This window comes from Rhincodon typus, chromosome 4 (assembly GCF_021869965.1).
Source record: "Rhincodon typus isolate 14 chromosome 4, sRhiTyp1.1, whole genome shotgun sequence".
NCBI classification, from domain to species: Eukaryota; Metazoa; Chordata; class Chondrichthyes; order Orectolobiformes; family Rhincodontidae; genus Rhincodon; species Rhincodon typus.
The window spans coordinates 83,327,564-83,341,222 of record NC_063335.1 but is presented as its reverse complement, the minus strand read 5'-3'; the positions used below and the strand labels follow the sequence as shown (position 1 = coordinate 83,341,222).

The window sequence follows — 13,659 nt, the reverse complement described above, 5'->3', positions numbered from 1 at the left end:
AATCTAATAAATTTGGAAGTAGAAACAAAAGTCACCTGAGATTTCTGGTACAGATTTTAATTAGAAATGAAGCATTGAAGAAGATTCTTGTCCTTTTCAAGCTTTCTAGGCAGCCTTCAGAGGTTTGAATGTCACAACAATAATGACTCTCCTTGTGGGTCATGTACATCAATAATTGCGCTGCGTACTGACAGCAGTGTGCTACCCATATGAAATGGAGGTGGGTTCGCTTAGTTGGCAGAATGGCTGTTTTGTGATACAGTGACATTAACAGCACAGGTTAAGTTCCCGCTCTGGCTAAGGTTATCATGGAAGTGCTGCATTCTCAATCTTGTACATTGCCAGACCCTCAAGTTGAACCACCACCAGTTGTCTCTCTCTCTAATGAGACAGCAGCCCTACAGTTATCTGGGACTATGGCGACTTCATCTTTTACCCATCCAAAACTAGGATTAAGTCAAGAAGACTCAAATCTCCTAAAAGGGGTCGCCAACAAACTCTTAAACATTTAAATTTTGTTACCTGCATTCAATCTGCAGTATAATTTGTATCATACAATTTGAGGAACTGGAACGTTATTAATTATTTTATTTTGTGTAACAAAGGAATTTGGCAATTATATAAGAAAGAAATCTAATCAGTTAGCTTCAAAATGAATAATAAAATCAATCATTATTTATTTTATATTGTAACAGGGAATATAGATTTTTTTCGATTAAAAGACTACTGGATAACAATGTATAGAGTTATACATAATGCATAAACAGCTAAAAGGACCCGAAGATTCCTACCGATGTTAAATTAACAATAAACACAATAGTGTACTTGTAATCATTTAATGAAGAACTTAGTGGTTTTGTATGCAATTGTATAATTTTCCCATTACCAATGAACACGTATATAAGGAAACGTTTGGTATTAGAAATAAAGCAGATTATCAAGATTATTGTACATTACACACAAATTATCAAGGGCAACAAATTCCAGGTTTTATGAAATGTAATTATTAATTGGGTATTAAAAACTGTTTGTTTTAGATAACCCTAGGGGTTAAGTATGATATAAAAATATCAAAATTTAGTGGAGTTTGCAGGAACTATGAATATTAGGGTTGCTTCCACTGGAGTATGTGGAAATCAGATATGTAATGTCGAGTCTATTTTTTTTTAAATTGGAAAAGAGAACGGTTTGAGAGAAATTCTCAAGCCTCATTAAGATGGCCAAACTGCCATTGACTGAGTTGACCAAACAGCTGGTCACATTCCAGCAGCATTCCCACATACTATGGAAGGGGTGCTTGATATTGTCTAAAGAGAAATGTACATGTAGATTTTTAAGTTGTTTCTTAAGCATGGCAAAGGGTTTCGCAGTTTTTCATGCAATCAGCCAACCAAATAAATCTTTTGAGAGGATAAATAATTAATTCCTGCTGCCTGTAGGAAGGCCCTTTTCCTCCTTTACTTCATTTGGCATCATGTTTAACTCTCAGCCAGACTGAAGCAGGTTTTTTGCTATCATTAGTTGAAATATGACACACTCGCCACTCGATGGCATGTTATGTTATGTAAAATAGACTTAAGACGTGCTGTATGCTCAGTATTACTTTGGCTTACCATGCACTAAATCATTCTTTTCATTTAAATAGGAAAAATATCCAGTTCAGAAGCTAATTAATATAGAAATTGTCATTTCATCCTGACTAATGAAAGACAAAAAAGGATAATCCCAAAGTCGCTAATACACTTCGGTACTTTTCTGCAGATATGCTTTACTTTTGGACTAATTTGAAGGAGTTTCATGTGAACAGACAGATTGTTTAGAATCAAATAAAAGTCAAGGCAATAATCTGTGGTAACTTGTATTTATGAGAAGCAAGAAAGTGAGCTGTACACTGGCTAATACAGGGTAGTCCAAATTTTTCCATTGGAGGGATACATTCCAATTTTTCTCTCATTCCAGGAGATGGGCATATTTCAGAAAGATCGATTTTAACATAATGGTATATATGAATTTCAGGAAAATATTCCAGTGCAATAAACTGACCACTTAAATGCATACTTAATAAAAAGTGCCAAGCAGTAGAGCTAAGTAAGAAACCAAATTTTTTGTCTTTTTTTTATTAAGAAGCAGGGCTTGAGAGAGAAAATCTTTAAGCTCCAAGACCTGATCACCATGGAAAGGAGTTGGGAAGGGACTGGGAAAGGAGTTGGGAAGGGACTGGGAAAGGAGTTGGGTTTGACTAGCATGGATCTTGGTTTACCTCTGATGCACGCTCTGATCTGGCTTTGGCAGAATTCATATGAAAGTGGGGTTTGGAAGTGGATTGCAAACAGACTTTTAGAGGGAGTGGGAGCAGAGCAGAAAACAACTGGGTTTGTGTCCAGCTCAGGCCCACACCCACCCACCACCCCACATCACTTAGTCACTCATCCACCCACACTGTCACATTATCACACTCACTCACTCAATCCCACCTCCCTACTCTCTTCCTCACCCACCCCTCAGTCAGTCACTCCTCCAACATCATTATTAACAGTCACCCACACAACTTTCCCCTCCCCCCCCCCCCCCCCCCCCCCCCCCACCCCAAGTGACTCACTCACTTACCTAGCCTCTTAGTCACTTTGCAGATGGCATGCTCAACTCAAATAAAATTTCTGGAAAAAAACTCAATGCTTGTAAATGTCAGGTCATTTGCTGGGCAGAAAAAAGCTGCATTATTGCTGTTGCATAAAGGGTCTGAGAGCAGTACACTTGGTATGGTTGTATTCATTGCAATGGGCAAATTTTCAAATGTCCATACTTCTCCTTTCCTGCCTTAAATATGAGGGTAAGATTTTATCCATTTTGAAAAACCTCTTCCAAATATTTATGCTTATGTGCCAAAACTAATAGTTTTACTGAAAGAACTGCGGATGCTATAAATCGGGAACAAAAACAAAGTTGCTGGAAAAGCTCAGCAGGTCTGGCAGCATCTGTGAAGGAAAAAAAGAGTTAATGTTTCAGGTCTGGTAACCTTTGCTCAGAACTGAGAATTGAGTTCTGAGGAAGGGTCACTGGACCTGAAACACTAACTCTGTTTTTGCCTTCACAGATGCTGCCAGACCTGCTGAGCTTTTCCAGCAACTTTGCTAATAGTTTTACCGTCTAATTGACTGCATTATCGAACTATCTGAGGCCAATCCAGCGTTTAGCTGTTTAGTTAACCACACTTGCCTATTACATTCAGCGTTGTTAACAGCAATTAGCAGTAGGCATACAAACAACAAAGACTATGTAATAGTTAAAGCCTTTGAAAAGACTTTATCATTCAACAACGGCAGTAGGTAATGGAAACAGTAAAGAATATGATTGGGACAGCAGAGATTTAATTGTAAATATGAGACCAAATTCTAAGCTTTTGAAGGAAAAGGGATACCCACTTGCTATCTGAAATATCCAATGGAGTGCTTTGAGAAAATTGTTGCTTATATTCTTTATAAAGTTTTTTTTTAAACGACTTTCAAGGGTGTTGTTACGGAGTCTTAATGGATAAAGTTTTAAGTTTGAATTTGATTGTCACTGTTTCTCGGGCTGGTACTGGTCTTGAAATGTGGCCAGTAACTTTCTTGAACCGTAAACAGCAGTGATGTGGTTGGCTCCGTTTTGAAAGATGGAACATTAACTGCTTTTCTCTCCGTACAGAGCCCAACCTGTTAAATACTTTCAGCATTTTCTGTCTCTTTGTCTAAAGCAAATAAGCCTTTTTTAAAAACAGATTTGCATGTATCCATCACATTATCATATGATCTATGTTATTCTAACAAAAAAAAACAAATTGTTGTGATTTACACTGCTTCGTGACTTGCTCATAGACTCTGTTTACTGCTTCAACATTTGTTTCGCCAGTGCTTGTTTTTTTGGCAGATGTCCAATTTGCTTCTAAAAGTTCTGGGAAAGGATAAAAGGTCTCCTTCAAATATTTGCAGCATCTAGAAATGCTGAAACAATTTCTTGCTCCAGACGTGGGCACTTACCTTGAAGTGGTTAATCCTTTTAAATAGTCTTTTTAAGGAGTCTAATAACCAACCCCCCAACTTCAGAGAGCTCACAGGACCAGGCTCAAGAATATCTGAAAGCACTCCATGCATAGCTAATTAGAACTGATGGTAGGAATTTCTGCAAAGTCCTGCAGGATATCAGTGACCACTCAGTTTGCTTTGCTGTGGTCCTCTGTTTCAGTGCCAGGATAGGAAATCACAAATGATTTTTTAACTTTATGGATGTGGTTTGCAGTGGAACATTTTATAGATTGGCAATTATTCATATATGAGCCTTGACTGTAAATTTAAACAGGGTGCCCGAGTAGACAAACATCATAGGTGAGCCCTATCCTGGCCTTTATTTCATGCTGATACACATGCCCTGCCAGGAAGAGTTTGTTGAACGGTGGTCAGAAATAGCTGCTTTTCATCTCCCAATCACAGAGATGCTGATGCCAGTTTTAGGATCTTATTTCCAATGCAATGAAATCACCCAATTTGTTACAAATTGCAGGTCGATCCTCAGCCATTCTGCTCTGTATCGTTGAGCTAAACCCTGTTAAAATCAGAGTGATTAAAGCACTGAGTAAAAAAGGCCTTCAGTGGTTAGAGCACAGATGTGCTTCCAATTATTATTTTGTAAAAAAGTTCTCTGGATTAGAATAGGTTCGGAATTATAGAAGATGTGATTAAATGCATCATACCAATACAATAAATGGATGGATGTATAAATGTAAAAAATACTAAGAATGCAAAATTGCTGCTCCAAGATGTGTGCTGCTGCATAATTGACATTCAAAGTGTGGTGATTGAGTGCAAGACATTCATTCTAGATACAGTACGTGACTTGCGCACAGAATAGAAAATTGATGAAAATGGTAAGGTTTCTCCTTATTTGCAAAAAAATTAGAACATAATCTTTACAAGCTACATTCTGTTAGATGTCTCTATGTCTAAATTTGTTTACACTGAAACATTTTAAGAGCTAATGTTTGAACCATCTTCGAAAATGCTTATTCATGAAATCCATCCTTTAAACAGTTTCAAATGATGCTCAGGCACATTATGATTTTTTGGCTCTCATTCCTTGGGTATCAGTAGAATTATGGAAAATAATATACAGACACCACTTCTGTAGGCTGTTTGAGTTCATACTTAGCCACTTTAACTGTCCATGATAAGTTTTCCAGATCAGACGGCTTCAGTTGTTGTGAGGGGAAATAGTAGCATAACTGAGAAGAGCTAAGTCAATAACTGAAAGTATGAAAGTTATGTTTGCGTTTACACAGCATCTTTACAATCACTGAATCCAATGAAGCACTTTTGAAGAGCCACCATTATAATGTAGGAAATGCAGCAGTTAATCTTCTCACTGAAAGCTCCCACAAACAGCAATGTAATAATGGATAGATTCTTTTTTTTACTTGTGAGATTATGTGTATCTCTGACAGAGCCAGCATTTATTGATCATCCCTGTTGCCCTTGAGAAGGTGGTGGCAAGCTGGTTTCTTGAACCGTTGTAAGCCATTTGCTGTCAATAGACTTATGATGTTGTTAGGGAGGAAATTCCAGGATTTTGACCCAGTGACAGTGAAGGAACAGCGTATATTTCCAAGTCAGGATGGTGACCACCTTGGACGGGAACTTGCAAGTGATGATGTTCCCATATATCTGCTGCCCTATTTGTAGGGTTAAGAGGTGCTGTCTAAAGCTCTTTGTTGAATATAGATTGAAGAATAAATATTTATGAGGATACCCCAGGGTTAAATCCTCTCCTCTTGTTTGAAGTAGTGCTTTGGGATCTTTCTCATTCACCCAAGAATGCAGATGGGGTCTCCATTTAACATTTCATCTGAAATATGAAAATCACATGAAAAGTTACAGCTAAAAAATTGGAATTAAAGCTTAACATTAAGATCAACATTAATATAGATGCCGTGGATCTACAATTGTGAACCAAGTATTAAATCATCAATCTGACAGCATACAAGTGACTGACTGTGCTTTGTTTCTGACAGAATTCATCGTTGGCATTTCATAGCATGAGCTGAAATAGAGCTTTGATTAAGATTGTGTATCGACCATCATTTGAATAAGAATCAATGTGATCCCTTTCAGTCTTCCTTCAACATGGAGTAGATGTTTCTCCTCAACAGTAAATCCATCAGAATGGTGATGGCTGGCCTTTGTGACTCCTGACACTGACTTAGCAGTTTCTTTTAGGAGCAAATTACTGCAGATGATGGAATGTGTACTGAAAACCAAACAAGTGCCGGAAACCACAGGGGATCAGGCAGCATCCATGGAGAGAGAGAGCAAGCCAATGTTTCGACTCTGGATGACCCCTCATCAGACATAACGTGAAGTATGGAGGGGACAGCATTTATGCAATAGTGGGAGAGGTGGAATGTTGTGGGAGAAAGGGCCCTGATAGTGCAGATTAAGTGATCAGAATATGAGAATGGCAGAACAATGGTGTGCCTGACTGCCAAACTGGGAAGAAAAGATGGTCCCAGTGGATTGGGGGGAGGGAAGAGAGGACAGGGTGACAGAGAATGTAATAAGTTAAGCGAAAAGAAAGGAAAGGAATGGGAGTGGGTTCACAATCTGAAGGATTAGACTTAATATTGACTTCAACACCTTGAACTTATTTTTAAATGGCAGCCAAATCTGCTTGCAGTTGTTTGAAGATTCCTACCTCTTTGGCCCACAGCTCCAAGGACCCATTATGTAGCTCAGCGCATTAACCTTCAAGTCTGAGTCAGTAAGAATTCAAAAAGAGGGTCTTGATCCATCACCTACATCTTCAGGGTCTGCAGGTATCAGTAAAGGAAGTGAGGCAAGGAGCTGAAATTAGGGGAAAGGCACAGGTCAGACAAAGGGTGGCTTCATAGTTGGGTGCAGGTTCTTCTCCAGGCAGCCCAGGAGGTCTTGTTCCCAATAGATAGAGAGACCATCCAGCCTGACCAAGAAAGCCTGGATGGAAGTAACAGTGGAGTTCAGCACTGTACATTCCACCTTTAAGACAGTTCTTAAATACCACACTTTTTGATCTTTCTGTTGCTCAGCTGCCCTAATGTCTCCTATGATGCTCTAATGCAATAGCTTAGCAGTGCTATATAAATATACATTGTCGTTGTAAAATCTAATACTAATTACCTGAATTTTTAAATATAATTTTAATATAATTTAGAAGAATGAGAGATGATATTGATATGTATCAGTTTGTGATGGGGTTTAACAGGTTTGATGCTATTGGCTGTTGAGTTTAGAGCCAGCAGACTCAGTTGTGGGATAAAGGATTTAGGGGACAGGGAATTCCCCCACACAGTTGGTTGTGACTCTTTGGAATTCCCTTCCACCAAGCACTCTGGATGCTCAGTCATTGAGTATATGTGAGGCTGAAGTAGGCTGTAGGGGAATTGAGTGATATGGAGTTTGGGCTGGAAAGTGAAAATGGGGTGAGAGATTGAACTTATCTTATCGAAAGGCAGAGCAGACACCTGGGGTCATATGGCCTACTCCTGCTGCTTTTTCTTATATTCTTATAAGTTGATATCATTAAAAATACTCACAAATAATCAAATGAATCACTTAATTTTATACTGATTTGTATTTGTGTTTGTGTGTTGGTGCATTTCTGTTTTGGTTGGAGGGTGGATGGAATATTGCCTGTGAAGGACAACAGACAAATTATGTGTCATAAAATTATGAAGCTGGAGCAATAGTTTAATTGGTTACTTTTAAGCTTCTAATAATTTTAACCAAGGCTTGATTTTTGGAAGTTAAATAGGTAGAATAGAGTTCATGATAAGGTGGATGGTTTGAGATCTCTGAGGAATAAGTGGGATATTAAATAAGTGAATCCTCACTACACAGCTGCCACATCATCTCAAATGGATTGCTGACATGAGATGAATGTCTCACTATCATGATCAAATACTTTTCCAATAGTTTGGTGATTAGTCTACTTTATTTGCAGTTACATCAGTTACAACTGATTGATCTCCAACTTGAAAATATACCATGTAAGCACTAACATTTGTATTGACTGTTGAAAGAGTTTTTCAGAGTGGAGGACCTGCTGTGAAAATTAGCATATTCTGAAATGCTATACCAATTTCACCTCCAGAGGTTTGTAAATTGGGTGTTTTTTTTCCTTATAAGATCCTTAAGCAAATTGAAACTATAGACATATGGTTTAATGAGCATGTCGATAAGCTCTGAGATATATTGTGATGTAACTGTGACCTCAGTCATCATTATGATGGAGAATCTCCTAGAAGGTTGGAACTGGAGTAGCTCAATACAGAGATGTTTGCTGCCATATCGTCCTTATGTACAAGTTAATATATACTGTTTGAACAAACACCTTGTAATCTGCCTGAATCCAACTGAATAGGTGGACCCATACTAAAAGCAAAACCACTTTAAAAACCATTGCCCCTCTTGTCCTTATGGTGGCATTAGCTGCAGAAATAAATGAGTTAAGGTTAGAACAGATAAGAATTGAAAGACACCCCTCCAAGAATTCAATGACTAGTTGAGCCATGTAGAACACACAACCCACAGCTTTTACTGTTAGTCTATTTCCTACTTGAATGATCTCAGGGATGGAGCAATGCTAGAGATTGTACAATTTTACTTTTCTCTGGGTATTTCACCCAAATCTGCAGCCTGTCAATGAATTTACTGTTCATTGCATGGAGACTAACATATTAGCTTTGCACATGCTACCTATTAGCAAAAGAAATATGAGAAATCAAGCGAATAGACTTTGTGTTCAAGTAATCTGCTAATACTCACTTTCAATGCTCCCATTGAATAATGTCCACATTTTGAAGGGATGCTGAATGCCCACAGAGCAGAAACACCCCAGGGATTTATTGAGCTGGATACCATTTGAAAAGAAGTTGTACAGTGGTAGAAAATGAGGGAAAATCCAATAAGGCTTGTTGCTATCTCATGGTTGACTTGGATTTCCTGTTCTTAGTTCTATATCAACAAACAGGTTCCAACAGGATAGATGGAAACCAGAAACCTGACCCATTTCCGTTATGTCTCCTCCAATTATTACTACCCTCTGCGATCATTGCATGAGAAGTGGCAGTGAGCTTCAGTTAAGGGTTATAGTGGCTCAAAAGGTCATGGAGTGGATGGAGTGGATCTACTGGAGGCCACCTTCCTATTACTGCTCAGTTACAACTGATTGATCTCCAACTTGAAAATATACCATGTAAGCACTAACATTTGTATTGATGGTTGAAAGATAGGGGATGTGCAGCCTTGTAGGTCTAAGTTGCAAAGCTCTATTGCCCCTTTAACATCCTTGCCATCTTTTCTGGTGCATTAGCAGAGATTGCCAGCATTTTGGCATGGCTGCAAGACCAACCATTCATAATCAATGACCCATAACACTTGGAGATGGGTCAGAATTAAAGGGATGGGAGGAATTTCTCATCTTGATGCTATGCTCTCCCAAAAGGAAAATCCTGATTAGCACCTTAAGTTAAGGATGGAGGAGAAAATTTGTAGTGAAAACTGGCAAGGCATATAGTATAAAAATAAAATATTGTGAAAGTTGTAAACCTGAAGTAAAAACTACGAATGTTGGAAAGCAGGTGCTATATGCCCTTTTGAGTTTCCAGCATCTTTTGTTTTACTGAAATATTGCATACAATCTGTTGGATTCTCTTAAAATAACAAGAGGGCAAATTGAATATAAGTTAAAGAAAGATTATTTTGCAAACCAAAGTTATTTTTGACAGAGCATTTATGGTATTATAATGAAATTGGTAAAACTTGCTGCATTGGTTTTAACGTTCTCTTAAGATCCTCATGGGCTTAATTACAATACTGGTAAATTACTTTTGCTACATAAGAAACATTGTTTTTTAATGAAGTCTTGATGTATATTAAAGTCCATGATTCTGACTTAAATGACTATCAGTGAGTATTAAAAAATGGGTGATATCGTCAGCAATATTGATATTTAGAATGATAAGATGGCTTCAATGGTACTCAAATTTCCAATCCTGTCCAGGATTTTGTTTCATACATTCTAGCTTCATAGATGAACATTTTAATTCTGATTTCTGTGTATGCCAAAGCTTTGTGACTTGGATGAAAAATGTGCATGTTCCGTATGCAGTGCAATGGATAGAGCCAGACAAAAATTATGCCAATCACTAGAATATGCTTGCAGCTATCTGTGTTCATCAGGAGAAGCAATACTGGAAGGAAATTAATGAGACAGCATTGATAAACTGTTCCTCCGAATAATAAACTGGGTTTTACTTTATACTAAGTCAAAATATGAGAGGTTGCAGATGTTCATTGTTGTGGAGAATGAAATAAGAATTATTTTTAAGTCAAGAAGTGAAAAGTAGAGAAATAGTGAAGTATTTCTTGAATATGAGATTAAAAAGGTACCCTTGGTAATAGGTGTATAAAAGGTGTAAATTCTAAAAGACGTGCATTTAGTTTTGTTGCTTTGTTTGAAAAATGCCACTTGCAGTGAAACCTACCGTAGTGTAACTAAAACATCTGTTAATGTAAGTATGGAGAACGTAAACTCTGAAGTATGGACTTCTTGAAACAGTATATTTGAATGCACAACACAGAAATAAGCTTTCTCCCAAGGAGTCAATTGACATAAGGCAAAATGTAATTGTGCAGATTCTAAACTGAGCATATTAAATCAAAAACCTTTTGTTGACAGTAGGTCAGGGCAAAGAAAATGTTTTTTCTAACTAGAATGGATGATGATGGCATTGCTATTTATGCAACAAAACTGCCAGCATGAAATGATGCCTTGAGGCATTTGAATCTAAGCAATTAACATCTAGGGGACTACAATGCTGAGCTGTGCCAAGCATTATTCTATCCTTGTGAAAGTGAGTACCCATGCTATAATTTAATTTCAAAACATAATGTTTCAATAATTAATAAAAACAGAAAATGGTGGCGAAACTCAGCAAGTCTGGCATGAATAGTCACTGGACTCAAAACGTTTGCTCTGTTTTTTCTCTCCATGGACACTGCCAGAGCCCTGCTGATTTTTTTCCAGCACTTTCTGTTTTTGTTTCACATCTCCAGCACCTACAGTTCGTTATTTTGTTTTGATTTAATAATTAAACTGGTTGAAAGTGATGCAGAAAATGGATTGTGCTACCAATTTTTCATGTGACAAGTACTTAATGTGTTCTCAGATGGAGATCATATATTCGTTAGAAGTCAAAAAATAGCAGAGGATGACTCGGCATCCACTATTCTCCTGACAAATATTTCAGAGCTGTCTCAACTGGATAGAGCTGGGGGTCAGTGTGTCTCCTTGTTCACTGACTTCTTGATCCCTGCATAGAAGAAGGTAAACTTTTTTTATCTCTTACTACATGTGATGAGCCTCTGCTATTCCAAAGATTTACCCTTAATCTGTAGCATTTAATGTAATTTGAATGCCGAAAATGTTCAATTTAGTTGGCTGTTGAGTTAATCCCATGTGTGCATGGAAAATAGAATTGGAACAATATTTTCTTAACTTAATGACAGTTTAAAAAAACCTCCTTTTCATGGGCTGTTGGTGTTGCCGGCTGGGTCAGTATCTTTTGCTTGTCTCTAATTGCCCACACAGCAGTTAAGAGTGAAGCACATAACTGTGTTGCTGGAATCACATGTAGGCAAGACCAGGTAAGGATGGTAGATATCCTTTCCTAAAGGGAATTAGTGAATGAGATGGATTTTCAAAACAATTGAGAGTGATTACCATAGTTCAGATGGCTTTTTTGTTGAATTTACCATCTGCAGTGGTTGGATTTGAACCCAAGAACATTAAGCTGAGGATTATTAGTCTAATGACAGTATCATAATGCCACACATTCACTCACCTTGTTTGCTCCCACCTTTGTTTCTAAATAGTTTGGTGCTGATGTTATATTCTAGTCTAAATTCAAAGCTGTGATTCACTGAACAGTTCAAGTGGTTGGTCAACTATCAAGTCATCAGTCACTGTCATCCGTGCTTTCTTGGGAAGAGACTACTGGCTGCATCAGCTTCTATTTAATTAATGTTAAAAATCTGCCTTTGTATCTCATTTTGGGAACAGGCTTACACAGACATTGGATAAGTTCTCGGCTGTGCCAGGTGCTCTACCTGACACAACCCTTTAATTCCACAAAACACATTTGACCAGCTTATAATTATATGGTGATCCAGAAATTCTAGCTGCATCTTATCATATACAGCATTTTCTTCTTCAGTTCAGACCTCCCATTTTTGCTGATTTTTTTTTAAGGACGTTATTGATATTTTGGGGGAAAAGATACCAGCAGGATCACTGAATTTCTCTACTCCATCTCTCACGTCCCCTGCCTCCATATCTTGAGCGTTTAGGGCAGGCAGCTTGAGTCCACTGTATTTTGCTGATCTTCTGTTTCAAAAACCTAGATATTAATAAAGCTATGTTTTCTTTTCCAGGTCATCAGAAGTTCCACGTTTTTTTTTGTCAAGACTGATGAGAGTATTTACATAACAGAAGTGGTCCCACGCTGCTTTGAGGGAATACGCAGGCCTGCAATCTGCTCCTTTTATTGCTCTCATCTCAGCAGTCAACATAGTGATATTAGCAGCCATTCCAGCTTCAATGTCCCTTACTTTGGCCAAAACAGTTGTAGAAAACAACATCTGCAGATCTTTAGCCATATTCCCCAGCTTCTGTGCAGCAGCGAGTTTTTAACGTCTCTAATGTGATATTTCATTGAACCTGAGATGTTTCAGCCTGACTGCAATGTATAAAGCCAGCCATTTGCCAGCTGGCTAATCTGGGTCTCTACTGCATTTTTCCCTTTCACTACCTTCCGGAAATGTCTATATTTACCTGACATTATTAATTGTATTTGACCCTTCTTCCATCATTTTGTGTTAGCTTTTCTCTGTGCTAAAAGCAATTCCTTTGCCTGAGAATGGCTATGTAATCTACTCACGGGCCCGCATTCCTGGTGCAATTTGCAGGCTGCTCTTCTATGAAGTGTAACTTTTCTGTGAGCAACACATTGCCCCTCCATTCAATACACAAGTTTGGAAAGGCAACATAACTGAAATTGCAGCTGGAAGTGCACATCCAAATGTTTATTCGCACAATGTTTTTAAGCACCAGCAGTTAAAATTACACAGAATCCCTACAATGTGGAAACAGGCCATTCAGCCCATTGAGTCCACACCAACTTTCTGAAGAACGTTACACCCAGACCTAGCACCCTACCCTATCCCTGTAACCCTGCACAAGCCAATTCACCTAACCTGCACATCTTTGGATTGTGGGAGGAAACCAGAGCACCCAGAGAAAGCCCGCACAGATACAGGGAGAATATGCAAACTCAACATGGATAATCACCCGGGGGTGGAATTAAGTTGGTATAAACATGGCACCGTGAGGCTGCAGTGCTGACCACTGAGTCACCGTGCTGTCATGCTAGCCTCTTTTGACAACTGCACGTGGAAGTCAGACATTTGCACTTAGTTTCTAATGAAAGCAACAGATAAAACTGTTCTAAGTGTAAAATGCCAGTCATATTTATTTTGTAAATAGATTTACCAGTTAAGGAAGTGTCTTAGGAGTAAACATGTATCTAGGTAGTTA

The 13,659-nt window shown here is 38.2% G+C and overlaps 1 protein-coding gene across 7 annotated transcripts in view; it reads left to right on the top strand.

Annotated features, from left to right (window-relative positions):
• Positions 1–13,419, top strand: part of runx1t1 (RUNX1 partner transcriptional co-repressor 1) — a 117,834-nt gene extending 104,415 nt beyond the window's left edge. For all 7 annotated transcript variants that reach the window (XM_048595515.1, XM_048595517.1, XM_048595518.1 and 4 more), the window contains exons 13-14: positions 11,234–11,391; positions 12,498–13,419. The gene's annotated coding sequence lies outside the window, so the exon portion shown is untranslated. The remainder of the gene's footprint in view (positions 1–11,233; positions 11,392–12,497) is intronic.
• Positions 13,420–13,659: the final 240 nt, after the last annotated feature.